The 24,447-nt window shown below is 42.9% G+C and overlaps 1 protein-coding gene across 2 annotated transcripts in view; it reads right to left on the minus strand.

Annotated features, from left to right (window-relative positions):
- SOBP (sine oculis binding protein homolog) overlaps positions 1 to 24,447 on the minus strand; it is a 162,298-nt gene that overhangs the window by 136,559 nt on the left and 1,292 nt on the right. The window lies entirely within an intron of this gene.

Below are 24,447 nucleotides of genomic sequence, written 5' to 3' on the forward strand. Positions count from 1 at the left end.
CACTGCCCCCTTCACATTATATTACCCTGCCTGACCATCCTTCTCTGTATGTCCCCCAGCCTGACCCTCCTTCACTGTATGCCCTCCATTCACTGTATGTTCCCCACTTTGCACCCATTCACTCTGTCCTGTAGCTTACCCTCACTTCTCTGAATGTCCAGGGGTTGGACAACCACTCACCCGAAAGTTACCAAACACATCACACTGTGGTAGCCGGCACCTCCTCACTGCTGCAGACAGCAAGGTAAAGGCACGCTCGCCGGGACCCCATCTTTAGTGTCGTGTGCTGGGCATCCTGCATCTGATGCTCCGCCCACTTCTGGTTGGAGGCAGCGGGCCACTTGAAATGATGGCACGGGCCGCAATTGGCCCCCGGGCCGGACTTTGGACTTGCCTGCACTAGACCTTTCTGGAACTGTTAATACGACAGAATCCGCCAGCAGATTAGGTAGGAACAGACCTTACCAAAGTTTGACTAGTAGAATCTCTCATACAAGTACAGAAACCTGAATCTTTCACTAAGCGATGGCCGCGACAGCAATTTGTAACATTTATTTTATGAAGAACATGATTTGCATCTGTTTGTCCCATTAGACTGTGCCTTATATCAGTCATACTTGAATATTGGACTGTGCTGTAGGCTCACATCTGTAACTGTCACTGGCAGGGAAGTCCAGGAACAGAGCATTTTGTACCTAATGGGATGGGTCATGTTGGAGGGTATGCAAAGGTCTGTGTAAAATTGTCATCACTCTTGTTTACAGTCTGGTGGTTCCCTAATGACTGTTATCTGGAGACATTAGATGCACATTAGGAAGCGTCACCTGTGAAAATGCTGTAGGCAGAAACAGATCTGAAATCTGCATGCAGCATGATGGCAGGAAAACCACATTTCACATTCAGTGCTGCTTGCTGCTATAGGAGCTTACCATGATTTCCTAGCTGGAAAATGTCATACTGTATAACAAAATCCTATGCATTAGCTTATCGCCATAGAGCAGGCCTGTACAGGGGCGGATCTAGACTTTACATCTAGGGGGGGGGGGCGGTTTGAAAATAACCTTCCACTTTTTGGCTCCTCCCATTTTCACCACATTGTCTTCCATACACCGGCCCCATCCTGCTGCGCATGGCAGGGAGCCCAAGCCTTCCCCTGGAAGATAAAAAACCCACACGGCTATCTGCCCCCTGCCCAAATCCACCACTTACCCACAAATACCCAGATCGTGCGGCAGATCAGAGCTGGGATTGGGCATCATACACTGGCAGCAGGAAGGAGCAGCAGCCGGCTCTTAGCAGGGGAGGGGGTGGCAGCCCAGGGAGTGAGGGGAGCATAGGTGTGCGCAGAACATTTTATTAGGGGGTGCACTGTCAAAGGTGTGAGCTTAGCACCACCTATTGTGAGCGTCTAACATCGCTCATTGGGTGTGTCTAACGCCGCCAATCAGGCATGTCTACCATCATCTATTGGCATTCGCTACAATATAAAACGTCTCTCAGTCTCCTGTCTATTTCAGTTTTAATAATCTGTAACAGCACATGCAAATAAAGTCAAAACATATATGCATGACGCAGGTACAGTACGTAGTGATGACAATGGTCTAGTACAAGTCACAATGCAAAATTCACATAATTGATTGATGGGCGCTTCTTTTAATGGAATACATTCTAAAAAGTAAAAGTCTTTGGTAAAAAGTATTGCTAGCGGCAGGGAGGTTTTCTTATGGGTGGACACTGCATTAGGGGGTGCCTGTGCACCCATAACACTCAATGTGCGCACACCTATGGAGGGGAGTGACCAGCAGCAGCTACTCCTCCCCTTCTGCAGTCGCTAGCAGCGGCAGCAATCCTCCTCCTAGCCCCGGAACTCTGTCCGCCCTGCCAGTGACATCACTACACAGCCCAAACTGTGTGACGTCCTGGCTGACGGAAGAAGTGTTTAATACCCTAGAGAGGGTGATCGCCCCCCCCCCCCCCCCCTCCCACCCCTAAATCCGAGCCTGGGCTTGTATCATTTCCTTTGACTGTTACATTGATGGAACATACTGAACGACTGGGTATATACCTACAGAATGGTCTGACAGCTCATAAGATTAACAACCTTTTGATGAGCTATTGTAAGAGTTTGTCTACAGTCACACGTGATCATTTTTTATCCCAGATCAGTGTCCTAATTGGAGTGAACTGGGCTGGGCTGATTAAGCAGAACCTGTGTTCTCCTGATATAAGGGTTTCCAGGGCAAACGGTCATTTGCTCTTGATGGTGGAATAGCTGCCCAAGTGATAGGCCAGGGTATGGGTTACGGTAGGAACCACTGTAGCTTTCTGAAGTGTTGGTACTACGTTGTGAGATCTGTAGGCTGCAATGCTGTAACCTTTCTTGCTGTGTTGATTACCTGGTATGCTGTTCACATGCTACAAAAATAAAGACCACGACTTTATCTGATCCAGTGTATGTGCTTTCTTGTCACAAAGTTTGGAGAAACCTGGCAATGTTTACGCAACCATTCTGGGGCAATATTTATGCTGAATCTCATCCAGTCATGACATTTCAGAGATGAAGATCACAGATTGCATTGTAATAGTGCATGTGCATGACTCTGCAGGGCACTCACTACAACTTTCAGTGATACTTGAAAATAGTACTATATGTTGTGAATTTGACATTTTGTATAAATGAGTTGGTACACACTGGTCAATATATCAGGAGATCAATGAAACACAGATATATCGCTGATCTGCCGGCAATGTGTACCAGCCATCCTGTAGAAGAATCATCTTTTTTCCCCTCAGATTGATTAAATGCTGTCACATCAATAACAATGAAAACATAACAAAATTAATCTAATTTGAGAAATTTGATTAAGTCTACAAAATGATACAGTCTCTACGCTGGATATAATGCAGTTTTCACTCTTATTCATGTTTGCTAATACAAAATGTGGTTCTTGTGTATTATCACGGCGCCCGTCGCGTCGCATCGCATACCACTAATTAAGGTATGCGATGGCATGCGATGGACCCGATTTGGGGCTTTTCCCGGGATGAGTGTACAATTTTAATATTGCGTCTCATCGCATGCCATTATAATGGCATGCGATGCGATGCGACGCGATTTCAATGTTAAATGCCCACCCAGACCCGATTTTTAATTGTATCCCCACCCTGATGGGTAATGACAATGTTAAATGCCCCCCCCCCATTATTAATGCCACCCCACTGTCAACGCCAACCCGAAGCGTGGCGAACGCAGCAAACTCTGAATATATGACATGGAGGAAAAAATGGTACTTGTGTATTATAGCGGCGCCCCCGATTTCCATTGCGCAATTTTTTAATCGTATCGCATCGCAGTCCCCTCGCGGCCTTCACAGGTATCCACGTCCCCTCGCGGGGCTCGCCACACTTCGGGCTCGGTGGCTCGCTGCGCTCGCCACACTTTCTATTCTCAACTCCACGCCGACGTGGATAGTGGGGGTATGAAAAGGTCGGAGGACGCGTACCGCCGCCCCTCGCGGGCCCGCTGCGCTCGCCACGCTTCAGGTTGACGTTTATAGTGGGGGGGTGGCGGGGGGTGCATTTAATATTGTAAGCACCCTTTAGGGTGCTTATACAATGTTTAATCGCATCGCATTGTATGGCATTGTATGCCATATACAATGTCATACAATTTTAAAATTGTATGGCATTGTACAATATCACGCGATATCGCGTCGCATCGCATACCATTGTATTCCTTATGGTATGCGATGCGATGGGCGCTGCCAAAATACACAAGTACCGAAAAAATGTAATCATCAGTGATTTGCGATATCAATTTTTTTCATGTAATTTTTGTCATAATTTGATAGGCAAAACCAGGTTGTTTTTCTTTAAAAAAAAAAAATAGCTACAGGACACGTCTACTGCTCAATAAATTGGTTGTGGCCTCTAAAAAGACCATTATTTCTAGATGGATTGACAAGACACCGATTCCGATTTCTTATTACTACCTAGGGTTCAATATTTGCTTCAAAATGGACTGGACAGAGGCTGCAACAAGTAAATAAAAGTTAGTTGCAATTTTTGTGGATACAAAAACCACAAAAAAGTTAGTGACCCTGGGGCCACTCTGTAGCGCTAGTCGTGCTAGATCTGTATTTGTATAGGAAGTTTAGAGGACAATATTCACCACAATGTTGTCAGCAATAGACCAGTGTACAGAATTATATCACTTAGTATAATCAGTTAACTGTGCAGGGGTATCGCTGCTTCTTACACAGGGAGTGCTGATCCCTTTAAAGGAAACAATGTAGAAGTTAAGTGGCAGACACCATAGGTATCTGTCGCTTTAAGAAGCGCGGTCCTGCCCAGTAATTAAATGTCCATACATTTGTAATGGAAAATATAAATCAATTTATTAAAATAATATACAATGATAATTTCCCCCCAAAAAACAAAGGTCCCCATTGCAGCAACTCTGGATTATATCTCTGGTAAAAATTTTATGGAGAGACTGACCTGAGGGTTAATTACCACCATTATCAGCGCATCATCTTGGAACCAAATGTACAGGACTGGTAACTATATCTAAGTTCTAAATTGCCTCTAGCTATATTCTGCACAAAGCCTCATACATATAGTGACTGAACCAATCGGCCAATTCCAGCTATTATCCAGCTTTTATTATATGTTATTTGTTGTATGTCCTGTCCGTCTGTTTCTTGTATATACAATTCATGAATTGTTTTTTGGGGGGAAATTATCATTGTATATTATTTTAATAAATTGATTTATATTTTCCATTACAAATGTATGGACATTTAATTACTGGGCAGGACCGCGCTTCTTAAAGCGACAGATACCTATGGTGTCTGCCACTTAACTTCTACTTTGTGGATACAAGGTTGCCTTATATACATACTTTAGATTACTCTATGAAAGATGCAGTGAGAAATTGCTTTCGTATGACATCATGGTACGAATTGGAAATTGTAGCTAATGGAAACCCTCCTTTCTAGTCTACAAGTTATGCATAGCATTCATATATGTGTCAGAGGCTATACTATGGAGACCTCCTTTTATTAATCAATGCTTTGCAATGTTTTCTTGCCATATTAGTGTTAACTTACATGTCTGATTCTATGCACATCTGCCATTTGAAATGTCTGTGCCTTCCTGTTTATTTTGTTTTGTTTTAAATTGCTGTATGGTATGCATTGTTTCATATTAAAGTATGCTATAAAAAAAATAGCTACATAAAATCCCTTCTTTCATGGTAAATTTATTGTTAAATCCTCAATTCTGTACCAAAATTTTTTAAGTTAGTGTAGCCAGTGAAACTGTGTACCAGCCACTATGGTTCATTGTCAGTACTCACCAAAATAGATGGTAAATTACAATCCACATTATCTTTTACACTAATCCCACAATTTCATTAGTGAATGTTCTACAAACATTTTCTTAGTAGTGCAGCGTAACATTTTCAGTCATTATTTTGCGAGTAAAGTACCAAATGATCTCTATAGATATGAGGCAGTATACAATAAATGGTTGATAAAGTACCTTGTAACAAGTGGCACAGGTACATCTATGAAAAGTATTTCTGTGTATTTAAATTATTCATTATGCTTTTGTAAATGATAGGTTTATCACTCGGTTGAAATAACTTTATTAACAAAGGAACAACTGTTAGATATTTCATTGAAATGTTTATGTTTTACTGTATGTGAACACACATGTAGGTTATAAATGAAAAGATCTGTTATTCTGTATTCTGTGGTGAACTGGTTGGATAATCCTACTTGTGTGGCCCTCTAAACCAAACCTTTTATAAACATTGCCACAGGAAAATACATGGTTGGTCAAGGGAAGCTAAACATTACTGTTTTTGGCATTACTTATAATGGAATTTGAAAAAAAATTAAACGCTGTGTAATAATTGGAATGTTCTACTACTATCTATATTTAAAATTAAGATTTTATAAACATGATTGTGGTAGAATAGTATATTGCTACACTACAGTTTATTTGAAATGGTATACAGTTTACAAATCTATTTACATTTTGTCTGCTTACCTACATAGTCCATCTGCACAGCTGCTTACCTACATTGTTCATCTGCACAGCTGCTTACCTACATAGTCCACCTGCACAACTGCTACTTACTTAGTGCACCTACACAACTGCTTATCTACATAGTCCACCTGCACAGCTGCTTACCTACATAGTCCACCTGCACAGCTGCTTACCTACATAGTCCACCTGCACAGCTGCTTACCTACATAGTCCACCTGCACAGCTGCTTACCTACATAGTTCATCTGCACAGCTGCTTACCTACACAGTCCATCTGCGCTTCCAATATTTTGAAAACGGAATGCTATGGATTATGTCTTCCATAAGTGAAAACCGTAAATAAAACCATACTTCACACTAATTACAACATGTATTGTATTTATCTTAGTTCATTGTGCTGCATGTTTACCTGCATGCCTTGGCACCCTCAACAACAACGCTCTTGCAGGGGGTACTTTAAGATGATGGAACAGGCTCAAATCAAATTATTTATGGTCAAAGTGATAGGCTAAAAAAGTTATAGTGGCTGCCAATCATAAAACATGAAGCTCAACTTGCCCACCAAATAACTGAACCTAAGAATGACTGGTACTGTAGGCATAATTTACTTAATTTAATAATTTTAAAATATATATATATATTAATATTTACCCTAGTGGTGTCGTGAATGAATTGCTGATACCCTATAGCTCCGTAATTCAAGAATGTTTGGGAACCACTGGTTTAAGGGTTTTGACTTTACCCCCACATTAACTTTTTACATTTCTGCTGCACCAACTACAAGTTATCTTTTGTTGTAAATCTTCTCTGATTTTTTTTAATTCATGACATCATTAAAATATCAGTGCCTGTTCTTGTCATAGACTGGGTAGACCAGGGGTGGATAGACCATTACAATACCTTCCAATAGTCCAGCAGCTCTCAAACTGTGGGTCCTAGCCATCTCAGCATGGGGTTGCGACTCCATGTTGCTGACTGTCAGGCTGATGACTTCTTTGATCTCTCAGCCAGTGATCCACAGAGGAAAGAGGAAAAATCAGTTGAATTGTCTGTTATTTTAGTCTCCTTGCATCACTGGCTTAGAGATCTGAGGAGTCCTCAGGCAGGCTAACTGACAACCTTTGCCTCCACCTGTCATTCATGGCCTCTTACCATCACCAAAGCCTCCACAGCAGGTATAAACTTTCACATTAGTATACATACTGTATATTAAAAAGCACATGCAGAGCAGCAACTCCAAAAGGAGCTTGTCTCTGCAATTGTGTAAGGAACTAAGTGATTGCATTAGCCTGTCTGACACACACATAGGACACTTTAAAACTGGCTTAAAATATAAATGCTGACCCCCACGAGCCTGCTGGGGCAGTACAGTCTGCAGCCCATAGGCTACAATTGGCTACCGCCATCTCAGAATAGCGGCAGCCCAGGGTTGCGAAGCGCTGCTGCCTGATGTTGATACATCTGGCAGCTTTGCATCCCCCATATGGAGGATGCGGCCGACGGCAGTGCAGGAGGTATCACAGCAAGGATCGGAGATTCCTGATGTGGTCCCCTCCTGATACATTCAGGTGATACTTAATATTTGCGGCTAATCCCTGGTGTTTTCCATTATTTAGAGGCAAATATTGAATAAAAAATGGGCCCCTTAGTCATGTTCACATTTGATAAATTGTTGTAATGTTCTGTGTACACTATTTAATTGGGAGAGGTGGTGCTTATGACTTATTTGTTATAAAAAAAGATAAATTAATTCACATTGTCCATCTTCACTCCTGAGAGGTCATTTTAATATTTGTAGATCAGAACAAATGGGAGACGCAGTGACATAGCAATAGCCCCAGCAGACCCTATGGTGGTTTGGAGGTACTAGGTGGCTAGTGGGTGCTGGGGGTCTACAGGTGTTATTGCAGTCCTGTCATGCCTGGCAGCAATGAAAATGTCCCTCCAAAAATGGGTAATGCTTCATAGGGAAAAGTTACTGCGGATGCTAGGGGAGGTGGTGGAAATTTTTTTGAGGGACATTGTTAATGGGGCATACTGTATGAGACAAACAACAGCGGTGACAAAGGACAGAGGAAGGGGGGATTCCCTACAATGAGCAGGTACCGGAGGGGAGGCAGTCTGCCAGAAAGTTTTTCCTGTGTGGGGTGGGGGGGCATTTTTTTTCTTACACTACTAGGGTGATGTATCCACTCTTCTAAAAAAATGGAGAAGTGGACAATAGAGAAGTTGCCCATAGCAACCAAGTATCTTTGAGGTAGCATTTATTAAGTATAGTATATAAAATTATAGGGAGAATCAGATTGGTTTCTATGAGTTAATTCTTCACTTGTCTAGCCTTCTATTGTCAATCAATAGAAGGCTGGATATATATCCACCATAGTTTTGTGCAACATTCTTCCTGTCCCATAAAAGTGCTCTGGCTTTACATTTAGGTAGCTGAAGATTTGCTGACTGTGTAATGAATGTATTCCTGGGACATGTAATACACCATGCCACACACACTTAAGACAACAGGTCACACCTAGGAAAGCAGTCTACCAATCCAATTTGGTCTCTTGCTATATAACGTACGATTTGTAAATTATTCCCAATCCCAGTGACTAAATTATGGAATGGATTTCATATAAATATGATAGAAACTGCTGAGCAAGATCTGAGAGGAAGGTGGCTTTGTGTGAAAACAGTAAATTATATTTCTGCCTGTAGAATAGCATATATATAGTTTTCTGGTGTTTCAATTTTCCTTTGATTATTTTTTTTTCCTTTGATAAATTGTTAAGCTAAGAATTCAGTAATGCCAAATGATGTAGTTATATTTCGCTTTACTAATGCTGTAATTTAATGGTTTATAATTAAGCGATACCAGTAATTAAATATGATTAGACTAACAAATATTCTCCATCATTTATGTTACACAACTAAAAACAGCATCTCTCACATCATTTCTCTATAAGTAAATAATTAATTCAGATGAATGAAGACTTCAACGAGGATTCGATCATCCTTTTCTTTATTAGCACTGACAGAATGTATTCCACCAGCGTGCGTTTCAGATATACATGACCTCAGGAGGAAAGGATGCTTCTGAAAAGCCTATGTTTAAAGTACAACCTGTCAGCCTCAATAAAAGGCAATCAGCTACTATCAAAGTGCTCATTCATTTCACAATTTCAAGTGCACTGACTCTAGCCTTCACGCACTTGTTTTATAAAATGCATTGAGTGACACCATAGCTGCTTAAAGTCATCAGAACTGACATATTATTCATTCTTTATATGACCCACGACATACTGCACTGTGAATTAAACTAACAATGGCTGGCAGAGTGTGCTGTAGCATTGTAGAACATTAAGAACAAAGACAATGAATCATAACTGCAAAGGTTTTTTTTGATGTTACACATCTACAACTGTGCAAGTGTGCCTAGGACGTTTACAGGACTAGTCCTACCATGTACCTTATTATCCTATTATAGGGTGCATTGATAATGGTTTACTTTAACCTTCTACCACACTCCTGTTCTGATTTAGGACCTTAGCCACTGTCTCCATCCTAAGCAAATTATTGCACAAGAATTGGGGGAAATGTGAGACTGCGACCGGGCCCGGCGACAGGGGGGGTCAAGGGGGACAACTGTGACGGGCCCTGACGATCTTAGGGGCCCCAGAGGCAGGGCATGGCTGCGGCAGAATGTTGTGTACTTTATCTGTAGTGTGCTCCTGGGCTGCCTGTCTGTGCCCCGCTGCGGCAGCACTGCCGCTTGGCTGTCTGACTGTTCTGTCTCGGCCGGCTCACTCAGCTGTCTGCTGTCTGTGCTGCGGCTGCGCGTGCTCCCGGCCGCAAGTTCCTCTGCCTGTACTGCGCGCCCGGCTGCCTTTACTGCACGCGCTCCCGGCCGCAGGTTCCTCTGTCTGGACTGCACCCCGGGTGCCTGTACTGCAGTGCACGCACTCCCGGCCTCAGGCTCGGACATCTGCACCCTGGCCGTCTTTTCTAATCTGCAGGCAGCAGACAGAAGGAGAAGGCTTGGATCTGACGCCAGGTGTGGACTGGAGGACAGGTGAGGTGGCGTGGGCCTGGCCGTGGCTGTAAAGTTGGAGGAGGGGTCCAGTGGCAAATGCAGGATTTTCAGAAGGGGGTTTCCAGAGGGGCGGAGCAAAGCACGGAGATGGACACTTAGGTGACCCAGTATATGCCGGGTCAGTTAAAGTATTATAGATAGACCAAATGTACATAAATAATAATAATACAAAAAATATATATAAACATACAGGGGTGTCAACAGCAGTGTAGACCCCTGGACATAGCAATGCATTGGGGCCCCTACCGATCCTCCAGCGGTAGGGGTGGGGGAAGCTTTGATGTCCCGCGAGTGGTAGGGGGTATTGTATCAACCGCTCAGCATGTAGGGCCTGGATCAGTAATTTTCACTAATTACCCCTTTACTGCACAGATGGTGGGAGATGGGGTGGGGTAGATAGTTAATGGAATTAAAAACTAGAGAATCCCACCTACCAAATTGTATTGGGGACTAGGGGATCAAATTTCAGGAGGCAGAGCAATCTGCCAATGAGTATATAAAACTACATACCAGGTGTGTGGAGCTGGAGCAGTAACCATCTGCTGGAAGAATGACATCTCTGGATCTGGGAACAGTAGAGACAAGCTACTAGTGTCCATCAAAGGGGGAGAGTCCCAGCTGTTGGAATGTACCCTCATAAAAACTCTAAGTCAGACAAAACCTGAAATATCTGACTGGGAAGAGCAATTAACAAGCTTGGATGGGACCACTTCTTTGAAGTCAGATATCTCCGGTTCCCAAGGGCCAATTTTCAAAATTATTGCACCTATGTAAAGAGGAGACCCTCAGCTTTCAGACTAGGGCACTTAGACTTCTGGGGGGGTTTCTGGGTACTCAGAAACCCCCCCTGCGTGTGCTACTGGGGTCCAGGGAGGGGAGGAGAAGAGGATTGAGGGTTTTATTAGTGAAGTCACTGAAGTGAGAGTAGGGTGATTTGGGTGAAGTTGGTTGTAATTAGATTTAACAGGGAATATGCACACAATTAAAAAAAAAAGTGTTCCACTTTTTTTGACTCTTGCCAATAGCCCAACAGAAGCTGGGGACACCCTCCATCTCTCTTTGTCAATCTCTACTTTCCCCTCTCTCTCTCTACCGCTCTCTCCCTTCATCACACCCTCTCTCTCTATCTCCCTCTCTTCCTCTCCTATCCATTTACTCCCTCCATCACATGTATACTCTCTTCCTCCCCCCCTCTCTCTCATCCACTCTCTCCCTTAATCACACACACCCTCTCTCTCTCTTTCCCCCTCTCTCGCGCTCCCTCTCCTACCCTCTCTCTCCCTCCATCACATATATACTCATATATACTCTGTTCCTCTCTCTCCCATCTCCCCCACTCTCTCTCTTCCTCTCCTGCACCCTCTTTCTCAGTCTCTCCCTCCTTCTCCCCCTTTTTTAGTTTATTTCTGTTTACTCAATTTTCTAGCATGGGTATTGTGACTTTTTCATTGGTGTCAAGTGTATGTCGTTTTCGAATTGTTTCTTTGTATGTTTTATGTGCACTGCTTCCATTTAAGTACTATATTAGTGACATGGTTTCTGTGTCCTTTTAATTGCGGACATAAAGATGGAAAGTGTGTGATACCATGACTCATGTACCATGTTGGTGACATCACAAACTCGTGGTATAGACTGAGTAGAGATGTGTGGGATTGGTGGTCAAGGTGGTGGTGGTGTGTTTGTGTGCAGGGTCAAGGGGGGCCCGCAGGGATGTTAGTGTACCGGGCCCCAAGATTTCTGTTGCCGGCCCTGACTGCGACCATTACTAAGGGGGGAATCCATGGTAATTTACCATGGGTAATTGTATTGGGAGAGGCTATCCAATTAGTCCAGATAAGCCAGTGCGAAAGCAGAAATGCAAAAAATAGGGCTGTGGCCAAGAAAACACACATGATTCACTGAGCCTATGTGTTTTCATAAGACATTTTTTACTTGAGAACTAATTGGATACCATGTAAACAAAATATCAGTGACACATCAGGAAAATCACAACATGTCATCCACAACATGACATCCCTTGCGAGCGGACCATGCGAAGGCTAACATTTGCTGGCCTCTCACAAGGTGATTGACAGGCACTGGGCATTTGGGGACATTATGCCAGCATTTCCAAGTGTCCCAGAAAACGCAGGCATTCCCCAGCCGTTGGGAGGGAGAGCCACTGACGCCAGCAGCAACCTCCTTCTCCCCACAGCCTTCGCAGCACTGGGTGAGTCTAGACTAACTCAGCGCTGTGAGCAGGGGGAAAATCATTCTCTATGGTGAGGGATTTTCACTCTGTGTGCATGTGCACTAGGGTGGGGTTATGGAGCTCGGGGGGGCAGCGTTAACCTGCTTGCTGGGCTCCAAATACTCGCAGCCCAGTGAGCAGGTCTGAATTAGGCCCAATGTGTATTGGCACAATGTCTTGTTAAACAGAGCAGCAAGTGATGGGGGACTCCCAACTGCCCCCCCCCCACTGTGAGACACTGCTGCCTGCTTGGGTGGGATGCGGGACTGTAACAAAATATGGTGACTGTCCCGCTAAAATCAGGACAATTGAGAGTTATGCGTACTGTAAAAAATTTGAGCTGGACGGTGGCACATAGCACACAGCAAATTTGTCACTCCACTCATTACTAGAGTAATAAGAATGCAGAAAACATTCACTATGGTGATAATTCTAATACTTTGTTACTTTCTGACCTTTTCCTGTCCCTCAGAAAATTATGGCTGAAGCACCTCTATCTGTCTGCCTTTTATCAACACAGGGCTACAATAGCAATACAGAGTCTCACAGTACTGCTTTCCCACTGCAGACCAGTTTAAAGTACTGGTAATCTTAAATGGTATTTAAAACGGTATTAGCGTTCCCACTGCAGCAGATTACCGTTTAAAATACCATTTAAGTACCATTCCCATTGCAGTGAACCGTGTAAAATGTAGAGTGCCTAACCCCCCCCCCCCCCAGTGTAAAGAGTGCCTAATCCCTCCCCCCCCAGTGTAAAGAGTGCCTAACCCCCTGTACCTGCCCTGTGCCCCCACCTCCCCTCCCCTTGTACTTACCTGCACGGGGATGCAGGGCAGTGGGGAGGCAGCGGGGGTCCATGCAGGGTCCATGCAAGGTACAGGAAGTCCCAGTGCCTGATGAGAACTAGTAGTTCTCACTTTGCGCATATGTAATGAGTGCACGTGCATACTAATGAGACGCTCATTACATATGCGCATATGTAATGAGCGTCTCTTTATTATGCACGTGCACTCTTTACACATGCACAAAGTGAGAACTACTAGGTCTCATCAGGCACTGGGACTGCCTGGAGGCTAAAAAACGTTTAAGAGGCATTCCCACTGCCTCTTAAACGTTATTTAAACGTGTAGGACTCTGTTTTAAAAACGGGTTGAAATACCATTTAGCTTTAAACGGTATTTCAACTCTGGCACTTTCCCACTGCAGCCTTAAAACGGTATATTGCGCTGAAAATCGGCAATTTACCGTTTTTAAGCTGCAGTGGGAAAGGGGCATCACTGGATGACGCAAATAACATGATGTGTACAGTAAGTATTAAGCCCATATGGGGCCAGTTACACAGTCAAAACAAAACATATGTATCAATATCAAAGGATTCACTGATTACAAATAATGCTTTTTGCTTCCTGCACAAACTTAACTTGTGTAGCCTAGGTTAATGACCAGACCTAATTATAGGTAATAAGCTGCAGCCTCAACTCATGTGAAGTCATATACTCCCATTTATAAGTTTATCTGTAATATAAATACATTCACACATTCTCACTCAGTCTATAAAGTATAGCTAACCACCTAATAAATTATCTGATGTAACCATGTTTCCTTATTTACTGCACAGTAACTCTAGGGCTATGTGAGCAGCATTACTGGAGCAACCCACTAATAGAAACCGTTATCATAGGCACCAATCAGAAGATGGTTGCTTGCTAAAAAAACTTATAGCCACATTAAAGGGGTATTGTAGCGTGGGGGAGTCCTGTCCGGGGGTGTCCTGCCGTGATACCTGTCACCAGGGAGTGGAGGAGAGGGAGAATAAAGCCTACCTGTATGGTCCGGGCATGTAGCAAAAACTGGACGGTCCGGACCACACAGGGAGGCAGCAATCCCCTTCCCCATGTCCCTGATGATAGCTATCACAGGGAACCCCCCCGGACAGGACACCCCCCGGATCGGACACTACAAGCTCCGGACTGCAGATTTTGATGTCCGGTCCAGCGGTCCTTGGTTTAGTCCGGGTCCGGTTTTTACATAGTCCCACATTAAAGGCCCCCATACATTTCTGTGACATCTCGGAGGGGAGAAGTCACAGCCGACCCCCTTAAACCACGGCAGCTTCCGGGGCTGCAAGATCGCGTGCGATATATAACCTGCGGTCCTTTTGCATGTGATATATTGCATGCACTCCCAGCCAAGGCTTCAGCCCCGATAGATCCTTAGTGCAGGACTAGTGATGTATGGGTTCTGATCTGATCCGCAAAGGACAAAGCATCAAATTGGAGCATAAAGACATCTGATTTGCCAGTTTTCATATGATTTACCAGTCCATTGCCTCAAAATCAGAAGAAATCAGGCAAGATCGGACAAGTGTACAGTGATGTGTGTATGGGCGATTGGTGCTTACCCATTTTTCATTATGCACATGCATGAATTTGCTACTAATACCCCGTTCTCTCTGCAGGCAAATTCCCGGGTCTAGCATGTCGACCCAGAAATTTGCCTTTTAACACAGATTTTTTTGCAGTGTAAATGGGTCGCATACCCAAATCTCATACACGGGTAAAACCCTTCTTTTTACCCGTGTTTGAGATCTGGGTATGCATAAAAACCTGTGTTAAAAGGCAAATTACCGGGTAGAACTTCTTCACCCGGGAATTTGCCTTGCAGTGAGAACGGGGGTCTGTCCCTGGAGACGGTATTAATGAATCCATAAATGTAATGAATTTGCTACTAAATGAATCCATAAAATAAAGTCATTTTATCCTATGAAACATAAATGGTGTAATACACTGTATAAAAGCCTTGCATTAACTCAGTGCTACACAAACTGCTCATGGTTGAGGTGAGTTCACCCCGGACACTGACAGCTGCATCCTGGGTTTTTATGTTGTTTGCTTGGTGTACGTCCAAACTGATTAACAGTAAATTACCATTATGGAGTGATTTCCAGACCTGCTCCTGCCTTACTAGCCCTTAATGCAGATGACACACTTTTACATGTGGATGTAAAATCCTTATTCGGTTGGGTTCTGTGGAAGATGACCCCATTCCTGAACCAAAGGCCCTATTACCCACAACCTGCAAATTAATTTGCCCAGAGCGCATTGCAGGCTATGAATGCCGTGTCTACTGAATGATTACACTTCAGTGGCTTAACGTGTCTTCCAACCACTGGTGTGAATCTCTTCAGTAGTAAGTGCACTGATAAATAATTTCACATTTATGAATATGGCACTTAGGTTTAGGTCTCACTGATTTAGAAGAGCTACATATAAATATATACATACATACTATCATTTCCTATTTATATAAACAAATTAATTTACGTTCTCAAGCTCCTCTCTTTGGGCCTTATTCTGGTCGATGCGTAAATTTCCGAATTCTTACGGATGGAGTTTTTTAGCCGTCTGCGCATGCGTGGGCAACGCTATGCGCATGTGCCACGCATGGTCTCCGTACTTGTTCTCACTAATACCGTACAGAAATGTGCACCGCAATCATTCGGGAAATATGGGCGTATTATGGGCGTCATTCGGAAATACACAGGGGCGTAGTCTCAAAGTGGGCTAAACTAGGCGTAAACATGGGCGGACACGAGGGAGTGCACTCATTCTGGTAGGCGTGCATTCGGACAGCACACCAAATGCACAAGAGCCAAAAGGCTTGAAATATGCGGTGTCCATAAGCAAGTATTTCTTTGCGGACACCACTCGGTCATGCGCTAGGCAATCGGAAAGCCCAATCACTAAGGGCGCACCTCAACCAATGTCAGCTGAACACAATACAATCCACTCCTTTACTCATTACTCATTAATTACACGCTTCTCATTGCTTCAATTGGAACCATTGCAGCTTAAATGGACCATTACTAAACACACACATATATGCTGCAGTTTGGACACACATTTACACTGCAACCAATGGACAGAACTTACTATCACTAATAGAAATAGACATGTCACTTCTACATGTAACAATTAAACCACACATTTGGGGATAAAAATATAAATTCTTATAAGTTCTGATAATAGTAGTGATTTGTGCGTAAATACACCGCATCGGTGCGTACGGCCAGGTTCCCGTCCGTTCTGACGCGGTAAGACCGTGCTTACGCTGTAAGACCGTGCCAAATCTGTGTGTGTCCACCGCACACGCAAGGTTTGTATGTCGTCCGTAAACACGCCCTCTTCTTAAACAGTGAGTCCGTCCGAATGCGGAGGCTCGGTGGGCGTTTCTACGGACGGTGTCCGCACAGCGTGGCGTGCGGCCCGCTACGTAAGAATTCGGGAAAGTACGCACCGATCAGAATAAGGGCCTTTATCCCTTTTGTGTTTTAATGAATCTATGATAAAAAAAAATATTGCAACGCTAATGATCCTGTTGATTTATATATGGAAACTTGATTAAATAACCGCATACATATTTGTTCACATGCTACAGTACCTGATTTTTTTTTTCTAAAGGGTCTACACACGGGGATATTTGCTGAATGTTCTGAGCATTGCTAGATCGCTCAGAACGATCTGCAAGATCACTTAGCACACATGAATGTGTCAGCGCTGTGTGTTGAGCGATCTGTCAGGGCCAGTGTTCTCAGGTGAGAACACTGGCCCTGACCGGCGACTATCTAGATTTATCCAGAATGCTGGATATTAATTGTTGAGTGATAGCGATGCACGGGCCGCGCATCGATATTGCTATGGCCCCTACACATGGAGCTATGAAGGGGTATTTTCTCAGTGATCTAGTTACATCGCTTAGAAAATGCCCTGAAATTGCCCCGTGTATAGGTCCCATAACTGCTGATAAGGAATAACAAAGGCATCCCTATATACAGCCTGGTTAAATAAGCTGCCGGTTTTATCAACACTGTTATCATGGGTGGAACCCAATTTCGACATTGGTGAAAAGAGACAAATAAAATGTACAAAAACATCTGCAATTGAATACTAAAGGGGCCCATTTATCAAACCATATTTGCGGCTAAATCCCCCAAAACACACGTTTTCGGGGTTTAGCCGCAAATATTAAGTATCTCCTAAATGTATCAACGGGGGACCGCAGCAGTGATCTCCGATCCCTGCTGCGATCCTCCCTGCAGCGCCGCCGGCCGCATCCCCTATAGGTTTCTATGGGGGATGCGAAGCTGCCCGATGTATTAACATCGGGCAGCCCGGCATCGCACCCCTGGGCTATCGCCATTCTGATATGGCGATAGCCCATTGTAGCCTACGGCTACACTTCTGCTCAGGCAGTCTGGTAAGAGGGGTCGGCGGGGGTCAGCGCATAACTGCGCATGTGCTGACCTCCCTGCTTCCGGGTTAGGGCTTTGCAGGGACGGGCTCCTATCGGAGCCGTGTCCCTGCGCCCTTAAAAATGATACATTGCCCCGATATGATCACATTTTACAATGCGATCCTGGGTGGTAATATTCCACCCAGATCGCATTGTAAAATGCGATCTTGATAAATGCGCCCCAAAGTCTGAGACTACATTGACTTAATTGAATAACCCTCTCAATTTTCTTTGTACTTCTAAAATAATTTAGGAGCTTTAATTTGGTAGAAAACTATTTTTTACTAAAATGTTTCAACTGTTAAAATAATTTACAAATCAGACCTTTGTTACCTTTTAAAACATTTAAATAATTTTCTAATGTCCTCTGATAGCCCTCTATACAGCTATCCAAAAATATTTGCTACTTCTTAGTTTACACAGTGATTTCTCCTGTTTTCCTGTACTCCCCCATGATGAGCACTGTACAGTTATCAGGCAGGTGCTGCAATAAGCATTTTCTAATTGAATAGTCACTGGAACACGCATGTCAAAATGAGCCCATACATTTAGGATTGGCCTCTATTTGGAGAATTTAATGCTATTGTGGACATCAATGGCTGTAATGGCGATGTAAAAACTACATATTTTTCATATGGTCGAGAGAAAAGATTGTGACAGAAGGAAAAGTGCAGCTGAACAGCGTAAACTCCCAAGAAAACAAGGCTCTCCTTGAGACCTTCACCAATACTTCTAACACACAAAATAGGAGTTTAAACACTTATCCAGCGCTCTGTTGTAGCTTTCTGCTGAAACCTTTTAAATCAGCCAATACTCCACATATAGGGAATATAAAGAAAATATCATGGTGTAGTACAGCATGAAAATTTAATTGACATCACAATATAAAAATAATCCACAAAAACTTTTTTCCATCAGGTTTTCAGCATAAGAGGTGGGTAATTACCAAATAATGGGAGAACTGTACACAAAACAGTTCAACAAGCATTTGTTACATGTGCGGGGTCAGGATACCGGTTCCTCCTGTCTCCTCCTGTGTGTTGCTGGTCTCCCACGTGCCTGGTTTCCCCTCTCTGTATAGCTAGAAAACAAGTCTGGATGCGGGCTTCACCGACGCGTTTCTTCCCCGTCCGGGGACTTTATCAAGGTGTCCTTGATAAAGTCCCCGGACGGGGAAGAAACGCGACAGGAGGAACCGGTATCCTGACCCCGCACATGTAACAAATGCTTGTTGAACTGTTTTGTGTGCAGTTCTCCCATTATTTCGTTATTACCCACCTCTTATGCTGAAAACCTGATGGAAAAAAGTTTTTGTGGATTATTTTTATATTGTGATGTCAATTAAATTTTCATGCTGTACTACACCATGATATTTTCTTTGTATTCCCTATATGTGGAGTATTGGCTGATTTAAAAGGTTTCAGCAGAAAGCTACAACAGAGCGCTGGATAAGTGTTTAAACTCCTATTTTGTGTGTTATACATATTTTTCATACTGCTAATGATCAAGGCGGTTATCACGTCAGTGGTGCTCTGCATTCCCAAGCGCATCTCTTATTCAAATACATCTCAAGCAAGAGTGACTGCTAAATCATGAGAGGGGACGTGGTGCACCGATACAGTGTCTATGTCGACGATGTCGACATTCGGGATGAAAAAAAGTGAAAACCCCATGTGGACCTTTTAACTGTCGACCTAGACACTGTCAACCTAATGCTTGTGTTTACATCCAACCCTGTCAACCTTGAGCATGTCACCCTATTTCCTGTGTCGACCTTTAGTGGTCGACCCAATGTATATCGACATTGGTGTGGTCGACCCAACGACAGTATACCATGCATTGCATTTCTGTCTACAAATCAGTATTAGCATGTTATAGGAAAGTCTTGGATAATAATGGGCGTTCCCAAGAAAACGCTGGGCGTTCCCATGGAAAATGCCCGGTGACGTGGGCACCTGGGGCTGGTAGCTGACAAAATCAGACGTCAGCTGTCCGCCCACTTCCTTCATAATGTGCACGCACATTTAAGGTTGCACTGAGAAACCTTAGATGTGTGTGTGCCTTCCACTTCATCCGATTGTCGGCGACCATCAAATGATGTGGGTGGTCCCCCTCAGGCTGCAAATGGATGTTTGTGTCAAACATCCATTCGCAGCCAGTGCGTGCGAACACACACTGGGAATGGGTGGCGGACAGGCCACCATTCGCAAGGTGAGGTTTGATGGAATCAATCAGAATAACCCACTAAGTCCCGCCCTCAATCCTAACTTTCATGTCACAGGCTGTGTTTGAAAAAAGGACAGTTGCGAGCTGATTGGTTGTTGGTTTACCACTCTCCGTTTTATCACTTTTTAAGGCTTAGAACATCTCCTATCTCCTCCTTACTCCAAAATGGCCTTCTGGGGAATATCATTTAAAAGCATGTCTAGCATGTATGCTTAATAACCCTAATGATGTGTGCTCCCGTGCATCATTAACGATCGCCTCATCTGTGAATGCAGCTCAATGTGCTGCATTCACATATGAGGCCCACGTCATCAGTGACTGCATGCACAGCAGGGGACCTGATAAAGTCATTGAACGATATTGTTAAATGATATCATTCAATGTGTATGAAGTATATAATTTGCCAAGTGGCATCGCTGCTATAGTTAACTACATCGTGGTGCCGCTAATCGCCTAGAGATGTAAGGGGCTCACCCTGAACAGGTAGGTGGGCATGTATTTTTTGTGCACCTTTAAATTTCATGTTAACTGTAGACAGTGGTGTAACTAGAAAATTGGCGCCTTCCCATCGAGTCTGTAACAGGGACCCGCAGATCTACCTGTCTGTGGTCCCTGCGCTTATCCTGGCATCTGCAAATGAAATATCTCCCTCACAAAATGTCTGCCCCCTTACAGTAGACAGTTTTTGAGAATGCTAGAGGAGGCCAACACTTACTTGCGCCTCCATGCCACCGCATGGTCTGCAAGGCTATTGTTATGCCACTGACTGTAGAGTTAATTATAATTGTTGTAATTATCTGTATTCTTAGTGCTTACAGTGTGCACTTGCATTTTTTTCTGCAAGAAACTTACTTATACCTCATTGTACAGGTAAATGTAAGTATCACATTATTTACATATTAAGCTAAACTTGCCCAAATAAGTAGGCTCATACAGGCTGTAGTAATAAGATCAACATATTTGATTGGAGGCATAGAAAGTTGAAAATTAAAGTAGGTACTATAGACGTAAGATTTAAACATTTTACCATTTTCAAAAAGGTACTTCCAATATTTTCATAGAATATAGATTTGTCCAAGCTTGGTGTGGTTATTCGGCACCTATGCAAATCTATTTACAATAGAAAATATCTTTTATTTTATTTTTTTGCCACTCCCAGCACTAAAGTTTACAAATCATGGCCATAATATGGTATTATTCCCAAGTATTATAGAAATATGCTGAAGGTAGTTTAAAGAAATATCATATCTAGCACAAAGTAACTATACAGCAGACAAATACAGTACATCAGCACTTATTATAACCGACAATCACAACACATCTTACATGTTTTCTGTAACAAAGGCAAAATAAAACCTGTTTACATCAATCTATTGATGTGGTTTTATCCCTGTCGAATGACTGTTAAGTACTTATATAGAGCAGTCAAGTGCTCTCTCACTGTATAAATGGATCTGAACAAAAGTAGGTAACTTGAATTTGTGGTATATTACTTGTACTATCTTGCATTGGCTTAGTGCTAGAGCTGTACTGGCAAATGTCAAAATTCACATGTTTCTCAGTGCACTTGTCCATGATTCTGAAAAAGTCCATCCCACATCCAAAGTCAAAGATGTGCTAATAAGTAAATATGAAATATAAGTAAATATATGTAGCATTCTATTAACAGCAGTGTATGCTAATAAAGACACTTGTTCTCTTTTACCTAATTGTATAAAAATTAATGTAAATGAATCAACAGAGCACAACACTAACATATAGGGGATTATTAAAAAATGAAAGCAGCTGCAGTAGCTGTTGTGACTTTTGTTGCAGCTGCTAGCTCTGTGCATATTTACAGGGGGGGGTGGGGGGGCATGAAGGAGGTGGGAAGGGTGCTTTTCCTGGGCATACCCATGAAAATGCTGGGTGCACCCAGGAAAACGTTGGGCATCCCCATGTGAACACGGGCAGACATCTGGCTTCCAGGGGCTGTTGGCTGACGTCACAGGACGTCAGCCACCTGCCCAGTTCTCAGAGCAGGATGCTGCAAGTCTAAGCATAGTCTGATTCGGTGAGCATCTAATGATTTCGGGCCGGCATGCTACTCTGAGAATGGATGTTTATGCGAAACATCCATTGGCAGTCCGGGCGATATATTCGCTGTGCTGGGAGGTGGGGGCGACATTTACATGGCTGGCAGGCGGCATATGAAGGCTTGCTAAGCAGCGAACTACCGCTGCTTAGTGAACCAACCAGAATCAGTACCATTGTCAGATATGAAAATTTAAGAATGTCTGAGGGACCAAGGGTGCTGGTCCACACCTTTGTCTTTAGATAACGGACCATGACATTGGCATGTCTGAGACATACCTCTTCCTGTTAGCCACCCCCCACAGAAGAAGCACCCATCAAAATGTAATGGATATCAATAAAATTTTGATTTGCGCCACCAGCTGTAACCATTTGCGCAGTGCATCTTGGATGCATAGAGGGAATACATTGGAAACTTTCCTTACTTTCCTATATATAAGCTACTGAATATATTTTATTGAGAACTCCTTCTATTGGAGTCCCAGAAAAGGGCATACTTGTGGTCTTAGTTACAGTGCTACTTACTGTTCTACAACTTCTTGATTACACCCATGTACCTCTTAAATTCCTTAATACACCCAAGTGATACTTTGATTTACAGGAAATAAACTATACCTGCTAACCATTTGTACTAATTATGTGATTGCCTTCTAGTATCTTCTAGTGTCAATGTGAGCAAGAGATGGCGGAGGAAGAGAAATGTAATAAAGGTCAAGGTAATGTAAACACTATTCTTTTATGTTTCTTTATTGAAATGTAATATGAAGAAACTATGCAGTCTTGTACTTTTTGTGCACAGTGTTGTATTGTATCATATTTAAATCTGCTACAACTGTCATATACATTACACCAATGATAACAAAATGGAAACATAATATCTGACATTATGAAACTGCAACAAGTGTTAGCTTCCAACCAGGCTGGAAATTGTTATTACAGATGTAACAGACAAACACTGTTTGGCACTGGGGGAGTGTGCAATAATGCTGGGATGGGAAACTGTATTTGATGGAATAACCACTGTATACTGTATGCTGCTTACAGTTCAGGTAGGCAGATAGGTCCTGAATAATATCCCCAGTATAGATGCTAAGTGGCATTATGTACCAAACCAGTGCAAAAGTATGTAACTTGCAAAAGTACATATATATATATATATATATATATATATATATATATATATTATACAATGTGCTAGGTATTTCTCAGTAAAAGTCAGTTTTACACTACACATTACATCCAAAACATATGCTGAAAGCTTAGGCTGGGATAACATAACCCATTCACTGCCAAAGAATCATTTGAGGGGTTAATGAAATGTAATGGTCTTGTTATTGAGGAGGTGGAAGGGGAATCAGCCTGCTGCACACCACTTCTTCTGTTAGCAGGGAAAGGCAATTCAATCCAATGTAGTCTGAAACATGAGTAGGTCACTGTACACCATGATAAAATTCCCTAATCCCTGGGCCAAATTTCCCTGAGGAGGGCCTCCTCCTACCCCTTCACTTTCCAAGCTGACTTTTCCATTCCCACTCTCGTGTTTCCCTCTCCTTCATTTCTTTCATTTCCCCTACCTTAAAGCCTTGATACCCGATCCATGGCCAGTACTCAGGTTTCAGTTTTTACAGCTTAGACCGTCTATTGCTGTATACATTCCTTTCTTTCTGCTCTGCAGTGATTACTTACCAGGGCTTATTTTACACCAGTCCAGATGAAAGCTGTTCAGATGAAGGGAAACATAGCCAGGCTGTTTGAACATTACAGATATGAAACTACACAAGAGCACATTGTGTGCTTCTTGACATTTTGTAGCAAACTCATTTTACCTTGTATCCAGTACTGTATGTTGTTACTATGTTACTGTATTCTGGGACCCAAGAATAAAATCAGTGGGATCATGTACAGATTGTGCCCAGTAACCATGGCTTCTGTGTACAACTATATTCTGTTACACTGACATATTCCAATTCATATACATTAATTTTACAGTTTCAGTATTTGTAATCATGTATATGTCATACAAGAGTCAAACGGTTATATGCTGTATACCAACACAATATTTGATGTGTGCTTTCCCCTCTTATTCAATACTGTCCATTAGACAACTTTATTGATCAATAAGGGTACAGTACAAGAAAAATTCTGAGCCACTGTAACATTTACCTCTAATACTATAGCATCAGTTAAAAATGGTGTAATTTCCCCCCTTACAATGTTGTTTTTGTTTCATCCCCACCAGTACAGACAAACATCTGCTATGAAGAACAACTATCTCCCAAACCACTGAGAGCCTGCAGCCAAAATAAACAAAACAAACCCAGAGGATCCAGCACAGTCAGCCTTTATATCCAGCCAGGATAACATTTCACATGTTTTGATTAAAATTAGCTAATTTGTAATTCTAGAACCTATGTTAAAAGCTGCAATCCATATAGATCACATTAAGCGATGGCTTAAAGCAGCCAATGACAATGTGACAGATTTAG

This window comes from Crinia signifera, chromosome 3 (genome assembly GCF_055691185.1).
Source record: "Crinia signifera chromosome 3, ASM5569118v1, whole genome shotgun sequence".
In the NCBI taxonomy this organism is placed as follows: domain Eukaryota; kingdom Metazoa; phylum Chordata; class Amphibia; order Anura; family Myobatrachidae; genus Crinia; species Crinia signifera.